This window comes from Schistocerca americana, chromosome 3, assembly GCF_021461395.2.
Source record: "Schistocerca americana isolate TAMUIC-IGC-003095 chromosome 3, iqSchAmer2.1, whole genome shotgun sequence".
In the NCBI taxonomy this organism is placed as follows: domain Eukaryota; kingdom Metazoa; phylum Arthropoda; class Insecta; order Orthoptera; family Acrididae; genus Schistocerca; species Schistocerca americana.
This window is the reverse complement of record NC_060121.1, coordinates 254538943-254558711: the sequence shown is the minus strand read 5'-3', so window position 1 is coordinate 254558711 and position 19769 is coordinate 254538943. Positions and strand designations below refer to the sequence as shown.

The window sequence follows — 19769 nt, the reverse complement described above, 5'->3', positions numbered from 1 at the left end:
CTTAAATCTATACTCGATGTTAACAAATTTCTCTTCTTCAGAAACGCTTTCCTTGCCATTGCCAGTCTACATTTGATATCCTCTCTACTTTGACCATCATCAGTTATTTTGCTCCCCAAATAGTAAAACTCCTTTACTACTTTAAGCGTCTCATTTCCTAATCTAATTCCCTCAGCATCACCTGACTTAATTCGACTACATTCCATTATCCTCGTTTTGCTTTTGTTGATGTTCATCTTATATCCTCCTTTCAAGACACTGTCCATTCCGATCAACTGCTCTTCCAAGTCCTTTGCTGTCTCTGACAGAATTACAATGTCATCGGCGAACATCAAAGTTTTTATTTCTTCTCCATGGACTTTAATACCTACTCCGAATTTTTCTTTTGTTTCCTTTACTACTTGCTCAATATACAGATTGAATAACATCGGGGAGAGACTACAACCCTGTCTCACTCCCTTCCCAACCGCTGCTTCCCTTTCATGCCCCTCGACTCTTATAACTGCCATCTGGTTTCTGTACAAATTGTAAACAGCCTTTCACTCCCTGTATTTTACCCCTGCCAAATTTAGAATTTGAAAGAGAGTATTCCAGTCAACATTGTAAAAAGCTTTCTCTAAGTCTGCAAATGCTAGAAACGTAGGTTTGCCTTTTCTTAATCTTTCTTCTAAGATAAGTCGTGAGGTCAGTATTGCCTCACGTGTTGAGACATTTCTACGGAATCCAAACTGATCTTCCCCGAGGTCGGCTTCTACCAATTTTTCCATTCGTCTGTAAAGAATTCGCGTAAGTACGAGGGCTGTCCAGAAAGTAAGTTACGATCGGTCGCGAAATGGAAACGACTATGAAAATCCGATAAAGCTTTGCAAAGATGTGTTGGGCAGTGTCTCTAGTATGACTCTAGTTAGAATTATGTCGCTCTTTTCATTCCTGAGGTCTTAGTGAGCGCGTAAAGATGTTATAGAAAATAGTATCTCCCGCCAAGTACGAGGGCCTTGTGAGAATTTTCCCCTGAAGCTATGCAACCAACATTACATAACTGTCGTGCGGTTTCTTCTTCAAGACAATTCTCAGCCTCATTCTGCAGGGGCAATGAAGATGTTCCTGCATCGCTTCAATTGGAAATGTTTGGTTACCCACAGTACAGCCCGTAATTGTCTCTCACTGAGTTTCATCTCTGCTCAAACGAACCGCTGGCAATGAAGACAACATTTTGGCACAGACAACGAGCTTTAGGCCAGCATAGAGAATTGGCGGAAAACACTGGCGGCTGCCTTCTATGATGAGGGTATTGGAAAGTTGGTACAACGCTACGACGAATGTCTGAGTCAGAACGGCGACTACGCAGAGAAGTAGCTGAAAGGTGTAGCTAACTGTTACAAATGAAACATTTCTGATTTTCACTGTGATTTTCATTTCGCGATCAATCGTAACTTACTTTCTGGACAGCCCTCGTATTTTGCAGCTGTGGCTTATTAAACTGATAGTTCGGTAATTTTCACATCTGTCAACACCTGCTTTCTTTGGGATTGGAATTATTATATTCTTCTTGAAGTCTGAGGGTATTTCGCCTGTCTCATACGTCTTGCTCCCCAGACGGTAGAGTTTTGTCAGGACTGGCTCTCCCAAGGCCGTCAGTAGTTCTAATGGAATGTTGTCTACTCCTGGGGCCTTGTTTCTATTCATGTCTTTCAGTGCTCTGTCAAACTCTTCACGCAGTATCGTATCTCCCATTTCATCTTCATCTACATCCTCTTCCATTTCCATAATATTGTCCTCAAGTACATTGCCCTTGTATAGACCCTCTATATGCTCCTTCCACCTTTCCGCTTTCTCTTCTTTACTTAGAACTGGGTTTCCATCTGAGCTCTTGATAGTCATACAAGTGGTTCTCTTTTCTCCAAAGGCCTCTTTAATTTTCCTGTAGGCAGTGTCTATGTTACCCCTAGTGAGATAAGCCTCTACATCCTTACATTTGTCATCTAGCCATCCCTGCTTAGCCATTTTGCACTTCCTGTCGATCTCATTTTTGAGACGTTTGTATTCATTTTTACCTGCTTCATTTACTGAATTTTTGTATTTTCCCCTTTCATCAATTATAAATACAATATTTCTTCTGTTACCCAAGGATTTCTACTAGCCCTCGTCTTTTTACCTACTTGGTTCTCTGGTGCCTTCACTGCTTCATCCCTCAGAGCGACCCATTCTTCTTCTACTGTATTTCTTTCCCCAATTCCTGTCAATTTTTACCTTATGCTCTCCCTGAAACTTTGTACAACCTCTGGTTTAGTCAGTTTATCCAGGTCCCATCTCCTTTTTGCAGTTTCTTCAGTTTTAATCTACAGTTCATAACCAATAGATTGTGGTCAGAGTCCACATCTGCCCCTGGGAATGTCTTACAATTTAAAACCTGGTTCCTAAATCTCTGTCTTACCGTTATATAATCTATCTGATACCTTTCAGTATCTCCAGGGTTCTTCCATGTATACAACCTTCTTTCATGATTCTTGAACCAAGTGTTAGCTATGATTAAATTATGCACTGTGCAAAATTCTACCAGGCGGCTTCCTCTTTCATTTTCTAACCCCAATCCATATTCACCTACTATGTTTCCTTCTCTCCCTTTTCCTACTCTCGAATTCCAGTCACCCATGACTATTAAATTTTCGTCTCCCTTCACTACCTGAATAATTTCTTTTATCTCATCATACATTTCATCAGTTTCTTCATCCTCTGCAGAGCTAGTTGGCATATAAACTTGTACTACTGTAGTAGGCATGGGCTTCGTGTCTATCTTAGCCACAATAATGCGTTCACTATGCTGTTTGTAGTGGATTACCCGCACTCTTATTTTTTATTCACTATTAAACCTACTCCTGCATTACCTCTATTTGATTTTGTATTTATAACCCTGTTTTCACCTGACCAAAAGTCTTGTTCCTCCTGCCACCAAGCTTCACTAATTCCCACTATATATAACTTCAACCTATCCATTTCCCTTTTTAAATTTTCTAACCTACCTGCCCGATTAAGGGATCTGACATTCCACGCTCCGATCCGTAGAACGCCAGGTTTCTGTCTCCTGATAACGACGTCCTCTTGAGTAGTCCCCGCCCAGATATCCGAATGGGGGACTATTTTACCTCCAGAATATTTTACCCAAGAGGACGCCATCATCATTTAACCATACAGTAATGCTGTATGCCCTCGGGAAAAATTACGGCTGTAGTTTCCCCCTTGCTTTCAGCCGTTCGCAGTACCAGCACAGCAAGGCCGTTTTGGTTAGTGTTACATTGCCAGATCAGTCAATCATCCAGACTGTTGCCCCTGCAACTACTGAAAAGGCTGCTGCCCCTCTTCAGGAACCACACGTTTGTCTGGCCTCTCAACAGATACCCCTCCGTTGTGGTTGCACCTACGGTACGGCCATCTGTATCGCTGAGGCACGCAAGCTTCCCCACCGACGGCAAGGTCCATGGTTCATGGAGGGGAGGGGGGGAGAAGTTTGCGTTAGGACGTTCAAACTGCACTGTTGGCTGCGGGGCATGATTGAAATTCGTTTGCTCATGCGCTTTGTTGTTGTCGGCAATTTGCGTGTGAAGCGTGCGCTTGTAAAGGCCTACTATGGGAGCAATAACAGCCAAACTGCGGCTCAAAGGAAATTTGCGACCGAACTGAAGCTGAAGACAACCGGTCTAAGTGTGCTAAGAATCAAAAATTTGATTCGCAAGCTTGAGGTAACTGGTAGTGTTCGTGACGATAGTGCTGGCAATGTTTGTCGTCTGAAAAGGGTGGAAACGCCTATAAATACAGAGAAGACACGCGCTGTGTTTCAAACCGGCCCCAGGAAATCGATCAGACGTGCTGCACAACAGGTTGGAACTAGCCGGAAAACTGCGGGAAATTGTTGAAGAGCTGCATCTCTCCCCATACAAAATGGAAACCCATCAGCCATTAAGCTCCAGGAAATGGAGCAGCAGTTGTTTCGTCCACAGAATTGACGCACTGCCCTTTGATGTGAATATGATTTGGTTTAGCGAAGAAGCCCACTTTCATTTGTATGGGTTCGTCAATAAGAAAAACTGGTGCATTTGGGGGACTGAGAACCCGCATTTCGCGCTCGAGAAAGCTCTTCACCCTCAATGGGTGACTATGTGATGCGCAATGTCCAGTGACGGAATAATCGGTGCGATATTCCTTGATGGCACGCGAATGGTACTTGAAGGTTTTGGAAGTTAATTTCATCCCCATTATCCAATGTGACCCTGATTTTGACAAGATGTAGTTCATGCAGGACGGAGCTCGACGCCATCGAAGCAGGAGTGTTTGACGTCTTGGAAGACACTTTGGGGACCGCATTCTGGCTCTGCGGTACCCAGGCGTGGGCCTCGATTGGCCGTCATATTCTCCGGATCTGAACACATGCGACTCCTTTTTGTGGGGTTATAGTAAAGACAAGGTGTATAACAATAACCCCAAAACCATTGCTGAGCTCAAAACAGCCGTTCAGGAGGTCATCGGCAGCAGCAATGTTCAGACACCTTAGCGGGTCATGCAGAACCCGCATTTCGCGACCAGGAAGTCCCTTCACCCTCAATGGGTGACTATGTGGTGCGCAGTGTCCAGTCACTGACGTCTGCGCCGCATGATAGCAGGCATATCTAACATGTCATAACCTAAATCCGAATATCTGTGGTGACGTTTACATGTAGAATAACGTGTATGTACGCCGTAGTTTGTAACTAATTTACGTTTTTTTTCATATAGTTCAATATTTGTCACCCTGTCAGTTCGTCAGCGTCTCGATAAAACGTACATCTGCATCTACAAGAGTTGCACAAAAATATGGAAGCACTGCGAGGAATACATGCTTGTACATAAATGTGGATGCTAGTCAAGCCAGCAGGTTGCGCTGTTGCATTTGACCACGAACCGCACCTGTGGAATGTCCTCAATACGTTGCAAGTGTCAGTCGTGGCCAGAACAGTGTTCTGTGGAATTACGTTGAAGGTAAGTGAATTCAAACTTGGGAAAATTGTTGCTGCTCTTATGGTCGTTGCTTCCCTAAACAAGGGAGCCGAAGTGTTTGGAGTTTCAAGAAGCATTGTATCAATTATTTATACCACATACAGTGAAAACGGAAAAACATCTTCCTCTTATGTCATAACGCAGGTGAAAGTGCGTATTGAGTGATCGCGACAGACGCTCATTGAAGAGTATTGAGATCATAAATATGAGGACGAAGCTGCAAAAGTCACTCCAGAACTGAATGTCTCATTCGTGAATCCTGTCAGCGCCAGAACAACACAAACGGAGTTGCATAATCAGGAAAATTGCAGAGTGAGCTAGAATTCCAAAACCACTCATCAGTCACGCAAATGCCCATAACGTGATGCCGAAGCCATAAAACCTTAGCTATGGAGCAGTGGAAGAACTTCATTTGGTCGGATGAGTCATCTTTCACACTTTCTCACCTTCTGGTAGAGTTAACGTCTCAAGAGTGAATCATGGAGAAGGTTTGGTAATGGTCTGGGCAGCCATATCGTGGTATTCCACGGTTGCCTTGCAAGATCGCATTACTGCCAAGGATTGTGTGACTATTCTGACTGATGAGGCACATCCCAAGGTACAGTGTTTGTTTCTCAGTGGTAGTGGTGCATTCCAAGACGGCAGGGCCTCCCTTCAGGCTCCTCACATCGTTCGAGACTGGTTTTGTGAGCACGAGGATGAATTCTCGCATCGTCCCTGGCCACCACAGAGATCTCAGTGATATTGAGCTCTCGAGCTCTACTTTGGAGAAAAGGGTGTGTGATCACTATCTACTTCCATCATCGTTACCCAGACTTGTCACTATTTTGCACGAAGTATGGCACAAGGTTCCCTCGAAAACCATACAAGACCTGTATTTATCCATCCCGAGACGACTGGAAGCTGTTCTCAACGCCAATCCTGCATCATATTACGCACGGTAAAAGGTTGTGGTTTTGCTGTTTGCGTATCTTTGTCGGCCCCCTGTACATCTACATCGTGCAAGTCACTTTTTAGTGTGTGACGGAGGGTACTTTGTGTGCCACTGCCACTCTTTCCTGTTCCACTCACGAATATGGTTCAAATGGCTCTGAGCACTATGGGACTTAACATCTGAGGTCATCAGTCCCCTAGAACTTAGAACTACTTACACCTAACTAACCTAAGGACATGACACACAGCCATGCCCGAGGCAGGATTCGAACCTGCGACTGTAGCGGTCGCGCGGTTCCAGACTGAAGCGCCTATAACCGCTCGGCCACACTGGCCGGCCACTCACGAATAGCAGCGGGAAGAACGACTTATGTTAAGCCTCTGTGTGAATTTTAATCTCTCTAATTTCATGTTAATGGTCAATTTCTTGAGATATACGTAGGAGGTCGACTCTTCTAGGGACGCACGCACTCGAAATTTTAATTCTATGTCACGCCGTGATGCAGAACATCTCCCATGTAGCGTCTGACAATGAATTCGTCTGAGTATCTCCGTGGCGCTTTCACGCATACTGAACGAAGTTGTAACGAAACGCGCTGCATTTCTTTGAATCTTTACTAGATCCTCTGTTAGTTGTACCTCAGATTGACGTGCAGTAATCAGGTATTGGTTGTATGAGGGTTTCGCTAGCAACCTCCTTCGTGGGTAGAGTGCTTTTCCTGAGGATTCTACAGGATGTCCCACTCGAAAGGGGTCCCACAAACAAACATTTGCTTAAATTACATTTAAAGGTAAATTTGTAAATTCGTGGTAAGGTTCTATAGGGACCAAACTGCTGAGGTCATCGGTCTGTAGAATTACACACTACTTAATCTAACTTAAACTAACTTACGCTAAGAACGACACACACACCCATGCCCGGGGGAGGACTCGGAATTTCCGACGGGAAGAGCCGCGCGAACCGTGACAAGGCGCCTTGACCGTGCGGCTACATTTAAAGCCTTTGCATAAAAATCAGGAAATGAAATGAAATGAGCACGTCATACCTTATTCATGGGGAAATAAAGGTGAATCACAAAATGTGCTGGAAGCGACCGCTCTCGACTTGTAAACACAGTTGAACAAGATACTGTACGTTCTCGAATGTTGCTGCCAAAACCTCTGGTGTCACTTCCTGGATTTCACGGATGATGTTCCCCTGTAAATTTTCCAAGTTGTGTGGTTTGTTCCTGTAGGTCTTGCATTTTAGGTCACCCCACAGGAGAAAATCATCTGGTGTTAAATTAGATGGCCCTGGGGGCCACAGTTCTTTCGAAATCACCCTGCCAGGGAAAAATGATTGGACCTCAGGCGTGGTCACTCGAGATGTGTGGCATCTGGCGCTATCAGGTTGACACCATCCAAGGGTAAGTTCTTCATCGTCCAACTGGTTCACAAATTCCCGAAACATTTCGCTGTAAACCGCACTTGTCACAGTAGACTCGAAAAAAAATACGGCCATTGATGCGACGCAGTGATATTGCACAGAACACGCCAATCTTTTGTGAATGCAGGGACTGCTCGACCGGTGCATGTGGATTTTCATTACAACACAAACGTGTTTTCTGAGTTTTCAGAGCCAGACAGGTGGAACGACGCCTCATCACTGAACCGTGTGTACTGCAATGTTCCTGGCCATTGAAGCAATAAATTGCTGGAACCAATAGCAAAACGTAATGCTTTGTCTTTGTCATTGACATTCACAGTTGTGAATTTGAAATGGACTCGGATTGTACGCCACATTCCCACCAGATGGCTTTCATTGACTCCTGCTATAAACAGACTGCCAGACAACTGGAATACAATTAAAAGCTGCTTCCAGGCAACTGATGATTGTCCTAAGTTATTGTCAACAGTTTTCATTAAAGATGACCCTGAGCATCTAATTTTGCCTGAAAGTTCCTCACGTTTCATTATGAATGTTGGAAGCTAATTGGAAATAGCGACTAAAACTATGAAAATGAAACAAATGAAACTTCTCACTGCAGAAATCCAATAAAGAAAAGAGAATGACTTCTACGACAGCAAAGCAAAGTAACTCTTGGCTGGGCGTCTGCGCCATTGCAAAAGAAGATATCTATAGATTTCACCATTTCCTACGCATCTCTGATGAAGTACAGTATTGATATTACTGAAAATAATAAGTATGCATCTTCGAAGCATTTTATCTACGAAAGGAAATTTGGTTTCAAGGTTTTGAGAATGTCTTGGAAATACTTCAATTTAGTGATCATGTGTATTTTCATGACATTTATGAAGAGGTCAGCAGTTATAGCGATAATTTCTCAGAAAACGCAAAGAATGAACGTTGTGACATGTCAAGTGCCTGATCATAATGCACTAAACTTGTTTAAAGTTTTTAGTTTTTTGTTTAGTGTCCAGGCTTTAGAGCCTTTGTGGGGAGAGTTTTTTCACTTATGAAAAACAAGTGAAGCGACACAAACAGGTGCTTTGTAGATTTAATCAAAGCATAATTGTGACTGTCTATATTGCGAAGAGTTTTACAAATTTGAAAACGGACTTACAAAAATTGTTAAAAGGTGCCAAATTATATAAAAAGTACCACTGAAGAATAGTGCCATATAAAATAAATCAAGATTTTACTCCTTCGCAGTATAACTAATTAACGAAAGGTAACGTTTTGCTCTTCTAGAGTATGAAATCTTAGCAATTATGTATTTAATATTGTTTTTCATTTAGTTGTTTATTGAAAAATGTGACTTGTACCTTGATGTGACCCTCAAAGAATAAGTATTATTGTCACCACTGTCCCTATTTTAGTTTATGTGTAACTGTAAAGCACCAACGTGAGCTGGAAAAGATTGTCTTAAAACTGCAGAGGGAACACTTCTTTTATTATTTTTGAAAATCTGGGAGCGTTCTGTCGCAGTCCAGTCGTAGACAGAACCACAGGTTGCCCTCATTTGATGAAATGAGGAGCTCGCAACTCTGAGCCCCAATTTAAACCATTCTGAAACCGACTTTGTTCTTGGAAACGTCGCCCATCGCTTGGCCACGAAGCGCTCCACAGTTACCATCTTCACTTTTACCAATCGTAATGTAAGTTCGTAGTGTTAAAAATACAACCGTCGGTCCCCCTAAACAAGTAATCGTCCTCGATACGTAAACAGTAACGATTTTCGCCGATAATATCTAGTCTGGTCTATGTGATCAATTTATTTTGGTAATGTGTACCAATAACGTACACATTTAAAGTGAATGCTCTACACTGTTGCACTACGTAGTGCTATAGGTAAGGCGCCTGAATCGACAAAATTTCCAACACTTGGAAACAACTTGTCGTCCCTTTAAATCTACGTTATTGGCTTTGCTAATCCGAACGACACACGTGTGGTGTGGCAAAATTTTGGCGCACCTTGCGGCAGTACGCGCTTTCGTGACGGAACCCAAGTATATTTCGCAGACCACGTAAGCTATTTCCCATGCTCTCCGCTTCGGTGTGTTATGCAATGACCACATTTCCATGACCCTTAAAACGCACGTTCGCCCTTAGTTTTTTCTTCTTGATATAGCTCACTGTAATGTATAGAGTGCAGCAGAAAAGTCTTTGCTTGTTGTAGATCTTATGCGTATTCCCGAGGCCACATGCGCTTTCTGCAATTGTCACCTTTCCCCGTAGCCACATCTCGGCAAATTGTGTAAAATCTGTTCTGTTAAAGTAGCGTCATATGTACTGAAGGAGGCGTAATGTGTCCGTTACTGTTAACGATGCATGCTTACTGAAACAAAAGAAAACAGAAACGCACCACGAAGGAATCATCAGAATGCGACGGAGATCCGTAGACGTGATGTACATCTACAAACAATTGATAACAATTTCAGAAAAAATAGATGATTTATTTCAGAGAAAGAGCTTCACGATCACCGGGGCTCATTTCGAAGCGGGATTCATCATCGAAAACAATTCTACATCTACATCTGCATGGATACTCTGCAAATCACATTTAAGTGCCTGGCAGAGGGTTCATCGAACCACCTTCACAATACTCTATTATTCCAATCTCGCATAGCGCGCGGAAAGAATGAACACCTATATCTTTTCGTACGAGCTCTGATTTCCCTTATTTTATCGTGGTGATCGTTCCGCCCTACGTAGGTCGGTGTTAACAAAATATTTTCGCATTCGGAGGAGAAAGTTGGTGATTGGAATTTCGTGAGAAGATTCCGCGGCAACGAATAATGCCTTTCTTTTAATGATTTCCAGCCCAAATCCTGTATCATTTTATGTGACACTCTCTCCCATATTTCGCGATAATACAAAAAGTGCTGCCTTTCTTTGAACTTTTTCGATGTACTCCGTCAGTCCTACCTGGTAAGGATCCCACACCGCGCAGCAGTATTCTAAAAGAGGACGGACAAGCGTAGTGTAGGCAGCCTCCTTAGTAGGTCTGTTACATTTTCTAAGTGTCCTGACAATAAAACGCAGTCGTTGGTTAGCCTTCCCCACAACATTCTCTATGTGTTCCTTCCAGTTTAAGTTGTTCGTAATTGTAATACCTAGGTATTTAGTTGAATTTACGGCTTTTAGATTAGACTGATTTATCGTGTAACCGAAGTTTGAGTTCCTTTTAGTACTCGTTATTTAGGGTCAACTGCGACTTTTCGCACCATTCAGATATTCTACTCCAGTCAATAAGATTACAGGCTGAAGATGTGCCTGGAGACACTCCGGACAGTGGTGGGATATCAGCCTGACTGTCGCCCAACATACAGCCCGACAACAGGAGTAATGGTCTGAAGTGGCATTTCATTTCATAGCACAACCGCATTGGTTGTCATCTGCGGCACCTTTACAGCGCAGCGGTACGTCGACTGTATTCTAAAAACGGTTCGAATGGCTCTGAGCACTATTTGACGCAACATCTGAGGTCATCAGCGCCCTAGACGTAGAACTACGTAAACCTAACTGACCTAAGGACATCACACACATCCATGCCCGAGGCAGGATTCGAAACTGCGACCGTAGCAGCCCCGTGGTTCCGGACTGAAGCGCCTAGAACCTCTCGGTCACACCGGCCGGCTGACGATATTTTACTCCCCGTTTTGTTGCCCTTCGTGGCAAGCCCTCCTGGGCTTACATTTCAGCAAGATATTGCCCGCCCCCACACCGAGAGTTTCTACTGCTTGTCTTCGTGCTTGCCAGACTCTAACTTAGCCAACAGTGTCTTCGGACCTCTCCCCAATTGAGAACTTTTGGAGTATTATGGGCTTGGCCCTGTGACCATCTCGAAATTTTGACGGTCTAAAGCGCCAAAAGGACAGAATTTGGCACGCGATCCTTCAGGACGTCGTACAACAGCTCCATCAATCAATGTCAAACCGAATAACTACTTGCATAAATGCCAGAGGTAGACCAATGCGTTACTGGCTTGCTCAGTTTGTGAGGCTCTTTCTCTTGAATAAATCATTCAATTTTTCTCAAATTGTGATAATTTGGTTGTTTGTACATTTACATCACATCTACCGATTTCCGTTCAATTCAAATAATTCTTTCGTGGTGCATAGTTTTTTTTTAAGTTTAGATAGGGGCTTCATAAAGTAAGTTACATAATGTCATTCCACGCGAAGACACACTACACAATAAGAGTGGTACGTAGTCAAAAGAGAGTACTATTTTCCGGGTGTCCTGCAGACAGGTCTACTGCGGTACTGGTAACAGATGCATTACAGTGTGGGAGGGAAATGACACAGCCACAGGAAACGCATTACAAAAGACCTTTAATGTGGGGGACACTACTATTCCTGTAGACAAAACGTGTAAATTGCAGTCACTCACCGTGAAATTCTGGCAATGTATGGACCAAACGCAACGTCGCGTCATATCAACGCCTCACAGATGCTGGTGATGCTGGTCAGGAAGGAATTCCATCGACATCGACTTCAAAGGACAGTGTACACGCAATCGAGGAAGGACATCTGGGGGAAAAGAGATTTCCTTAGGATGAGGAAGTTCACACAGCTGTTCTTGAATAGCTCCGTAATGGAGAGGATTTCTACCCTTGAGGAATTGAACGACTGGTAGAACCACTCCGACCATCCTTTAGAGACTTTGTGACTGTTGTAAAATATCATGTATAGCTGGCACAGGATACAGTGGCCGATGCGCAGTGACAGTTCTCGTCCAATGCTTTGGGCGAGTTCATTCGTACGTTAGGTAGGGGAGGCCGACCGTATTTGAAATCTTTTGGACGGTCGGCGAGGACAGAATGGGGCCCACGTCTTGCAATCTTTCTCAAACGATTTTACAGAAGCTATTCGGTAAAAAAATAATTTTTGCTTTACTTGTAGCTTGATACGGCAGGTTCATGATGACTTGACCATAATTTCGTTAATGGTCATAGTTACTATGACATTTATGTGAAACTAAGACACTGCGCAGAATTCGAAAGAGTTTGCAATGAAAAATAGCGGTCGGTATGATTTTGCGTTTGGTGCATATTGCATAATATGTTGCAGCGTATGACATTTAGCTAACATATTGATTTTGTCTTTAGCATTGGGTGGAGAGGTCTCTGTCACCAAGCTAACATATTGATTTTGTCTTTAGCATTGGGTGGAGAGGTCTCTGTCGCCAGTCTCCAGAAATTTGATCTGATCTAACAAACTCGTTTGCGATCGCGCCGCGCCAGCGATAAAGCCAGAATGAAATATCCAAAGCATCCCTCATTTCATAAACGGTTTGAGGTAACGAAATGAGATTTTGGCAAATGATAGAGTGCAAAGAGGAAAGTATTTTGCTGTATGGCTATTACGCAAAACTTCATTATCTACCATGTTATTCCACTAACTACAGACTTTTTCGATGACAGAATGCAATTTTTAACAGCCATCGGTAGCTGGTGAAGCAAGAAATCCTATGGGTTTTGGAACAGTATAACTGAAGACATTAGACATGCATTTTGTACTGAGAATATGCTTTTTCATAAGTCTCTGACCTTACCTTTCCTCAGTTCCTCACTTAACAAACCACTTTTTCAGAATTCTTTTCAACTGCATCTGCACATGTTAGTGAGGTTCAACTGTGGAACTTTGTTGTGTTTTGGCAAAAGAAACAAATTTTAACATGACAAACAGAGAAATGTGTAGGATTTACTCAAAATTCGACACTCATGGCACTTCTCTGAAAGTTACAAATGGTTAACAAGCTAGGCGAAAATAAATCGCCCCTTTTTCTGTGAAATTCTTTTTATGTACTAGATCTTTTAGAGTCTCCACCATGCAAGTGCGTACGGGGAGGGCCTCCACTTAATATTTACAGAAAAAGTGAGCATAGGCTTCAGTTTATAAGGCATGGCCTTCATCTCAATAGGAAAGGGAAGGGAAAACTGTCTGGGTTGATTGCAGAAAACTTAAGGGGGGGACACTGGCACAAGTGGTAAAATACCAGTGGTCACAGGTGTCAGAGGGATGCCTTTTTTAGGATAGAGAAGGGGAAAAGAAAACGAGTTTTAAGAGAGATTGACAGACACACTCAGTTTGAGAAAACAAATGAACAGGAGTCAGATTTTAGCATACAGCCTCAATTTAAACAATGTTTAACAGAAAGTAATCAGAAACTGCCAGTTCATCTTCGCCAAACCAGTTATAATCCCATTAATATGCAGTATCAGTTATCTTTATTACACCAGAACATTGCGGGACTCAGAAATAAAGTTGATGAACTACCCATTTGTATTGATGAAATGAATTCATCTAACCAAATTGACATAATCTGCCTCTCTGAACATCAAGTGACCACTGGTATAGAAATGTTAGACATTTCAGGATTTAAGCGAGCCTCCTCCTTCCGCAGAGCAGGTATGGATGGAGGAGGAGTTGCCACATTTATTAAAAACTTCCATAAATTCAAGAACATTGACATTAATAAATTCTGTTCAGAGCAGCATCTAGAAGCATGTGCAACAGAAGTAGAGTTCCGTAACAGATCCTATATAATAGTAACTATTTACCAAGCACCTGCAGGAAATTATAATCTATTCACAAATCATCTAGAAGCTCTTTTGGGTTATTTAACAGGAAGAAACAAAGAAATTTTGATTGCTGGTGACTTTAATACAGATTTTCTAATGCAATCTTCCAGTAAACATTTACTGCAGTCAGTAATGTTGTCTTTCAATCTAACTCACACTGTAAACTTTCCAACTAGGATTACTAAATCTTCAAGGACAGCCATTGATAACATTTTTATAGACAAATCAAAGGAACAAAATCATATCATAAAACCTGTAATAAATGGACTATCAGATCATGACATGCAGCTCCTTGTTTTAGATGTAAAATCTAAGCAGATTATCAAGACTGCTAAATCTGAGTACAGGAGAGTAGACAGTCAACCAAAAATAGTGTTTTAGAAAACTGCTCAAAGATATGAACTGGAAAGATGTTTATAGTGCTCATGACATGAATGAAAAATATAACACATTCATGAACAATGTCAGTACTATGTTTGAAAACTGTTTTCCTCTAAAAGTTACTCAAATTAAACAGAAGTCTATAATAAAACCATGGATTACACAAGGAATAAAGATTTTCTGTAAGACAAAAAGGAAAATGTATCTGTCGACCAAGAATAGCTCCAATGGTGATGATTTAGCTAAATACAAGGAATATTGTAAAATATTGAAAAAAGTAATTCAGACATCTAAACAAATGTACTACGAGAAGAAGATAGCAATGTCAGGGAACAAAATAGAAACAATATGGGATATAGTGAAAGAGGAGACTAGTAGAAGCAGAAAGGAACAGGAGCAAATAGCGTTAAGAGTAGATGACACGTAAGTAACTGATGGGCATACTGTGGCAAATCTATTTAACAAGTACTTTATATCTGTTACTGATAGAATGGGGTTGTCAGGATCAATAAATAATGCTCTTGAATATCTGAAACTAGCCTTTACAAATAGCTTCAGGTACATGAATATGTCACTCGCTTCACCAAAAGAAATAACTTCCATAATAAAATCTTTAAAAACAAAGCATTCTAGTGGTTACAATTAAATATCAACAAAGTTAATTAAGGCATGTTCTTGTGAGTTTATTACAATTCTAAGTTACTTGTGTAACCAGTCAATTATAACTGGGACATTTCCTGACTGGCTAAAATATGCAGATGTTAAGCCTCTATTCAAGAAAGGGGATAAAGAGATACCATCAAACTACAGACCGATTTCACTTTTGCCGGCATACTAAAAAAATTTAGAAAAAGTAATGTATAGGCAGCTACTCTACCATCTCACCACAAATAACATATTATCAAGAACACAGTTTGGATTTCTGAAGGGTTCTGATATCGAGAAGGCTATTTACTCCTACAGTGAAAATGTACTTAATTCATTAAATAACAAATTACAAGCAGCAGGTATTTTCTGTGATTTGTCAAAGGCATTTGATTGTGTGAACCACAACATCCTTTTAAATAAATTAGAATTCTATGGTGTCGCGGGCAGTGCTGCAAAATGGTTCAATTCTTACCTCGCCAGCAGGAAACAAAGGGTGTCAGTGCAAGGGACTAGTGAATTAAGTCATCAGTCATCAACAGAATGGGAAGAAACTACATGTGGTGTCCCACAAGGATCCATCTTAGGGCGATTGCTTTTTCTTGTGTACATTAATGATCTCTCATAAGTTACACTGCCAGAAGCAGAGTTCGTTTTGTTTGCAGATAAAACAAGTATTGCAATAAATAGTATGTTGAGTGTAATTGTAGAAAGATCTGCTAATGATATTTTCATGGATATTAATAAATGATTTAAAGCCAACTCACTTACATTAAACTTCGAAAAGACTCACTATATGCAATTCAGAACCTGTAAGAGGTTTCCGCCCAGCGTATGCATGAAGTATGAAGAAGAGCAGATAGAAGAGGTTGGCAGTCTTAAATTCCTGGGATTACAACTTGATAATAAATACAGTTGGGAGGAGCACATCACAGAACTGCAGACACACCTTAACAAATCTGTATTTGCAATTCGTGTGTTAGCTGACATAGGCGACATAAAAACGAAAAAGCTTGCATACTTTGCCTACTATCATTCCATAATGTCATATGGTATAATATTTTGGGGTAACTCTTCAAGTCAAATAAAAGTTTTCAGAGTCCAAAAGCGTGTAATACGTATTATTTGTGGAGTAAATTCACGGACATAATGTAGAAACCTCTTCAAAGAACTGGGTATACTAACTACTGCCTCTTAGTATATTTACTCCTTAATGAAATTTGTTCTAAATAATATATCTCTTTTTCCAATAAACAGCTCAGTTCATACATACAATACCAGGAACAAAAATGATCTGCACAAGGACTTAAAAGCACTTACTTTAGTTCAAAAAGGGGTCCACTACTCAGGAACACTCATCTTCAATAATTTGCCAACAAACATAAAAAATTTAGTTACAGATAAAGATCAGTTTAAAAGGAGCCTGAAAGACTTAGTAGTGGCCAACTCCTTCTACTCCATTGACGAATTTTTTAATAGAAACAAATGATGTATTGTATATATTCATACTAGTAGTATTGTTATTTCAGCTTAAAAAAATTGACATGTTCCACATCCACAAGGATCTCCTCAGCACGGATCTATGGAACGAAAAACTAATCTAATCTAATCTAATCTAATGACTTTTCCCCTCCAGTGCTCAGTATTCCCCCTACAATGCCTGTCTGTAACCCCCACCACTACTGCTCTCCCCATTCCTGCCCTGCAGTCTGCGCATCTACCGAGCACCATAACACCACCTCCTCCACATTTCACTCTTGCCACTCTGCATGATGGCAGGTAACGCTAAAACCAAACCCTACTATCGGATTACCACACGGTATAGCGTGATTCATCACTCCAAATGACTCACTTGTAGCCGGCCGGGGTGGCCGAGCGGTTCTAGGCGCTACAGTACGGAACCGCGCGACTGCTACGGTCGCAGGTTCGAATCCTGCCTCGGGCATGGATGTGTGTGATGTCCGTAGGTTAGTTAGGTTTAAGTAGTTCTAAGTTCTAAGGGACTAATGACCTCCGATGTTAAGTCCCATAGTGCTCAGAGCCATTTGAACCAATTGACTCACTTGTAGTCACGCGTTGCCCAGTGGCATCGCTATTTTCACCATTTCGAGCTTTGCTTTGCACTGACTACAAAATTGTGTGACTTACGTGGAGCTACTAGACCATTGTACCCCATTCTTTTTTAACTCTCCACGCAGAGCTATTGTGCTACCTGGACTGCTGGTAGCACTTTGGAACCTGCAAGTGAAGCCATCGGCTGATTTCATGCGACTTTTTACGAGCGTTGCCCAGAAGGTAATGTTCTGCATTTTTTTTTTCTCAGCCGAAAACAATGCTACGAATGCGAAACGTTACATATGTATTATTTGAAGTCTCCTGAGGGAGCGCGCCAAGTTTCCGTCACTTCCGACAGATAGCGTAGTTGTAGGACATTTTCAAAATGGCGTCTCTATATCGTGTACGTTACAAGCAACATGGCGTAATTGAAATTCTCACTGAAGAAAAAGAAAATGTGGGTAACATTCACAAACTCTTGTGCAAAGTCTATGGAACTACTGCTGTCAACAGAAGTACAGTTAGTCGCTAGACACGGAGGGTGAAGTCATCAGAAGGCAGTTCGGCGGAGCTCCACGATTTGCAGCAGTCGGGGAGATCATCCATGGCTGTCAATGCGGCGCATTACTTTCTGGGCAGCCGTCATACAGTCACCCTCCACAACGCTCGACGGTCCCTGCCCATCAGCACACGATGTGTGCCTATTCTTTGTTTAGTTGTGGTTGTTCCAATTCACAATCACGCCAACAGTCGACTAGGGTCGCTGTAGAAGATCTGAAACGTCCATGATGGATTTGTTATTCATGTGACATCCAACGACTAGTCCACGTTCGAAGACACTGAGCTCTTCTGGCTGACCATTTCTGCTGTTACTGCTTCTCTACTGACAACACAATACTCCACGTCTCGTTTTATACTGGCGGCTCCATCTGTTGTTACATTTAGAGATCAATTCCGCATTACATAGAGTGCCTTGATATTTCCGATCAGTTGTGTATACTGCTCCCTTTCACACATACTTCGCTGATTGACGATGAAGGTAAAATTAGGGAGATTCAGGCTCACAGGAAAGCTTACCAACACTTCTAGTCCCGCGAACCGTTCGGGACTGGAACAGGAGAGACAGTAAACATGGTACAGAAAAGAGTACATTATTCAAGCATAAAAGTATACAATAAACTTCCATTTCATGTTAAATCAGTCATTGGGGATATGACTAAATTAAAAAAAAACAGCTGAAACTTTATCTTTTGCATAGTTCTTTTTATTTTTTACAAAAAAAAATTGACACTTTATACCAATTAGTACAATGTGTTTAATTTTAAGCATTTCTAGAAGCTGATTATATAGCACTGGCTTATCAATTGATGACAGAATATGTATTAGAATATAATTTGTTTGAGTAATTATTATTACTACTATAATCTGTGTCGTCGTTTAAACAATTGAACCTCTTGTATCTCCGTCCGCTGTGACAGAGCGGTTCTAGGCGCTTCAGTCCGGAACTGCGCTGCTGCTACGGTCGCAGGTTCGAATCCTGCCTCAGGCATGGATGTGTAGTTAGGTTTAAGTAGTTCTAAGTGTAGGAGACTGATGACCTCAGATGTTAATTCCCATAGCGCTCAGAGCCATTTTGAACCTCTTGTATCTGTTTATATATGATTTAGTTCCTAAATGTTAATTCCCATAGCGCTCAGAGCCATTTTGAACCTCTTGTATCTGTTTATATATGATTTAGTTCCTAAGCCTCATGACCATTTAGATATTGTAATTGCTGTAATAATATGACACGTTCTACATTCTAGCGATACACTCACTTCAACGATCTACGGAACATGAAAATAAATAAATAAATAAACATGTGGTACACGTATAAGGGGCGCTCAAAAAGAAACGAGCCGGAGGCATAATTACAGGGACCAGTACCTGTATGTTAGAAGTATTGACCTTGGCTGTTGAGACACTTGTCCTACTGTGACACAAGGTGGTGAATAGCTGTCTCATAAAATTACCGCGGATGTGATGTTAACCAGTTCTGCACGTACAGCTGGACATCGCCGTCCACACGAGTGCAGGAAAGTTTTTGCTGATGTTCTTCTTTGACCAAGATGGCTCCCTTCTGATTCACTTCCTTCTGCATGGGACAACAGTGAACGCCCAGCGTTACTCGCAAACCTTGACCACCCTTCGCCAAGCGATCAAATCTAAACGACAAGGCAATCTCACCTGCGGGGATATTGTGCTCCACGACAATGCTATGCCTCATACCGCCAACACAGCTGCGGCACTCCTGCAGAAATTCAAATGGGAGATTATCAGCCACCCTCCATACAGTCTGGACCCCTCTCCCTGTGAATACGCTATTTTTGGTCCCCTTAAAAAGGCTCTGAGGGTCAAACGATTCACCTAGTACGACGACGTCCAGCTGTACGTGCGGAACTGGTTATCATCGCAGCCCCGGAATTTTATGGGATAGTCATTCACTACCTTGTGTCACAGTGGGACAAGTGTGTCAGCAGCCGGGTCAATGCTTGTAACATACACGTATTGGTTTCTGTAATTATGCCACCGGCTCGTTTCTTTTTGAACGCTCCTTATAGTACACTTCTCCACACACCACTGACTCCGTCGTCAGGCCACGAGTGAACTACAGGGACCATCCGACCGCCGTGTCATCCTCACAGGCCTCCATGCCAA

At 42.0% G+C, this 19769-nt stretch overlaps 1 protein-coding gene across 1 annotated transcript in view; it reads left to right on the top strand.

Annotated features, from left to right (window-relative positions):
- Positions 1–19769, top strand: part of LOC124605570 (retinol dehydrogenase 14) — a 129190-nt gene that overhangs the window by 63426 nt on the left and 45995 nt on the right. The window lies entirely within an intron of this gene.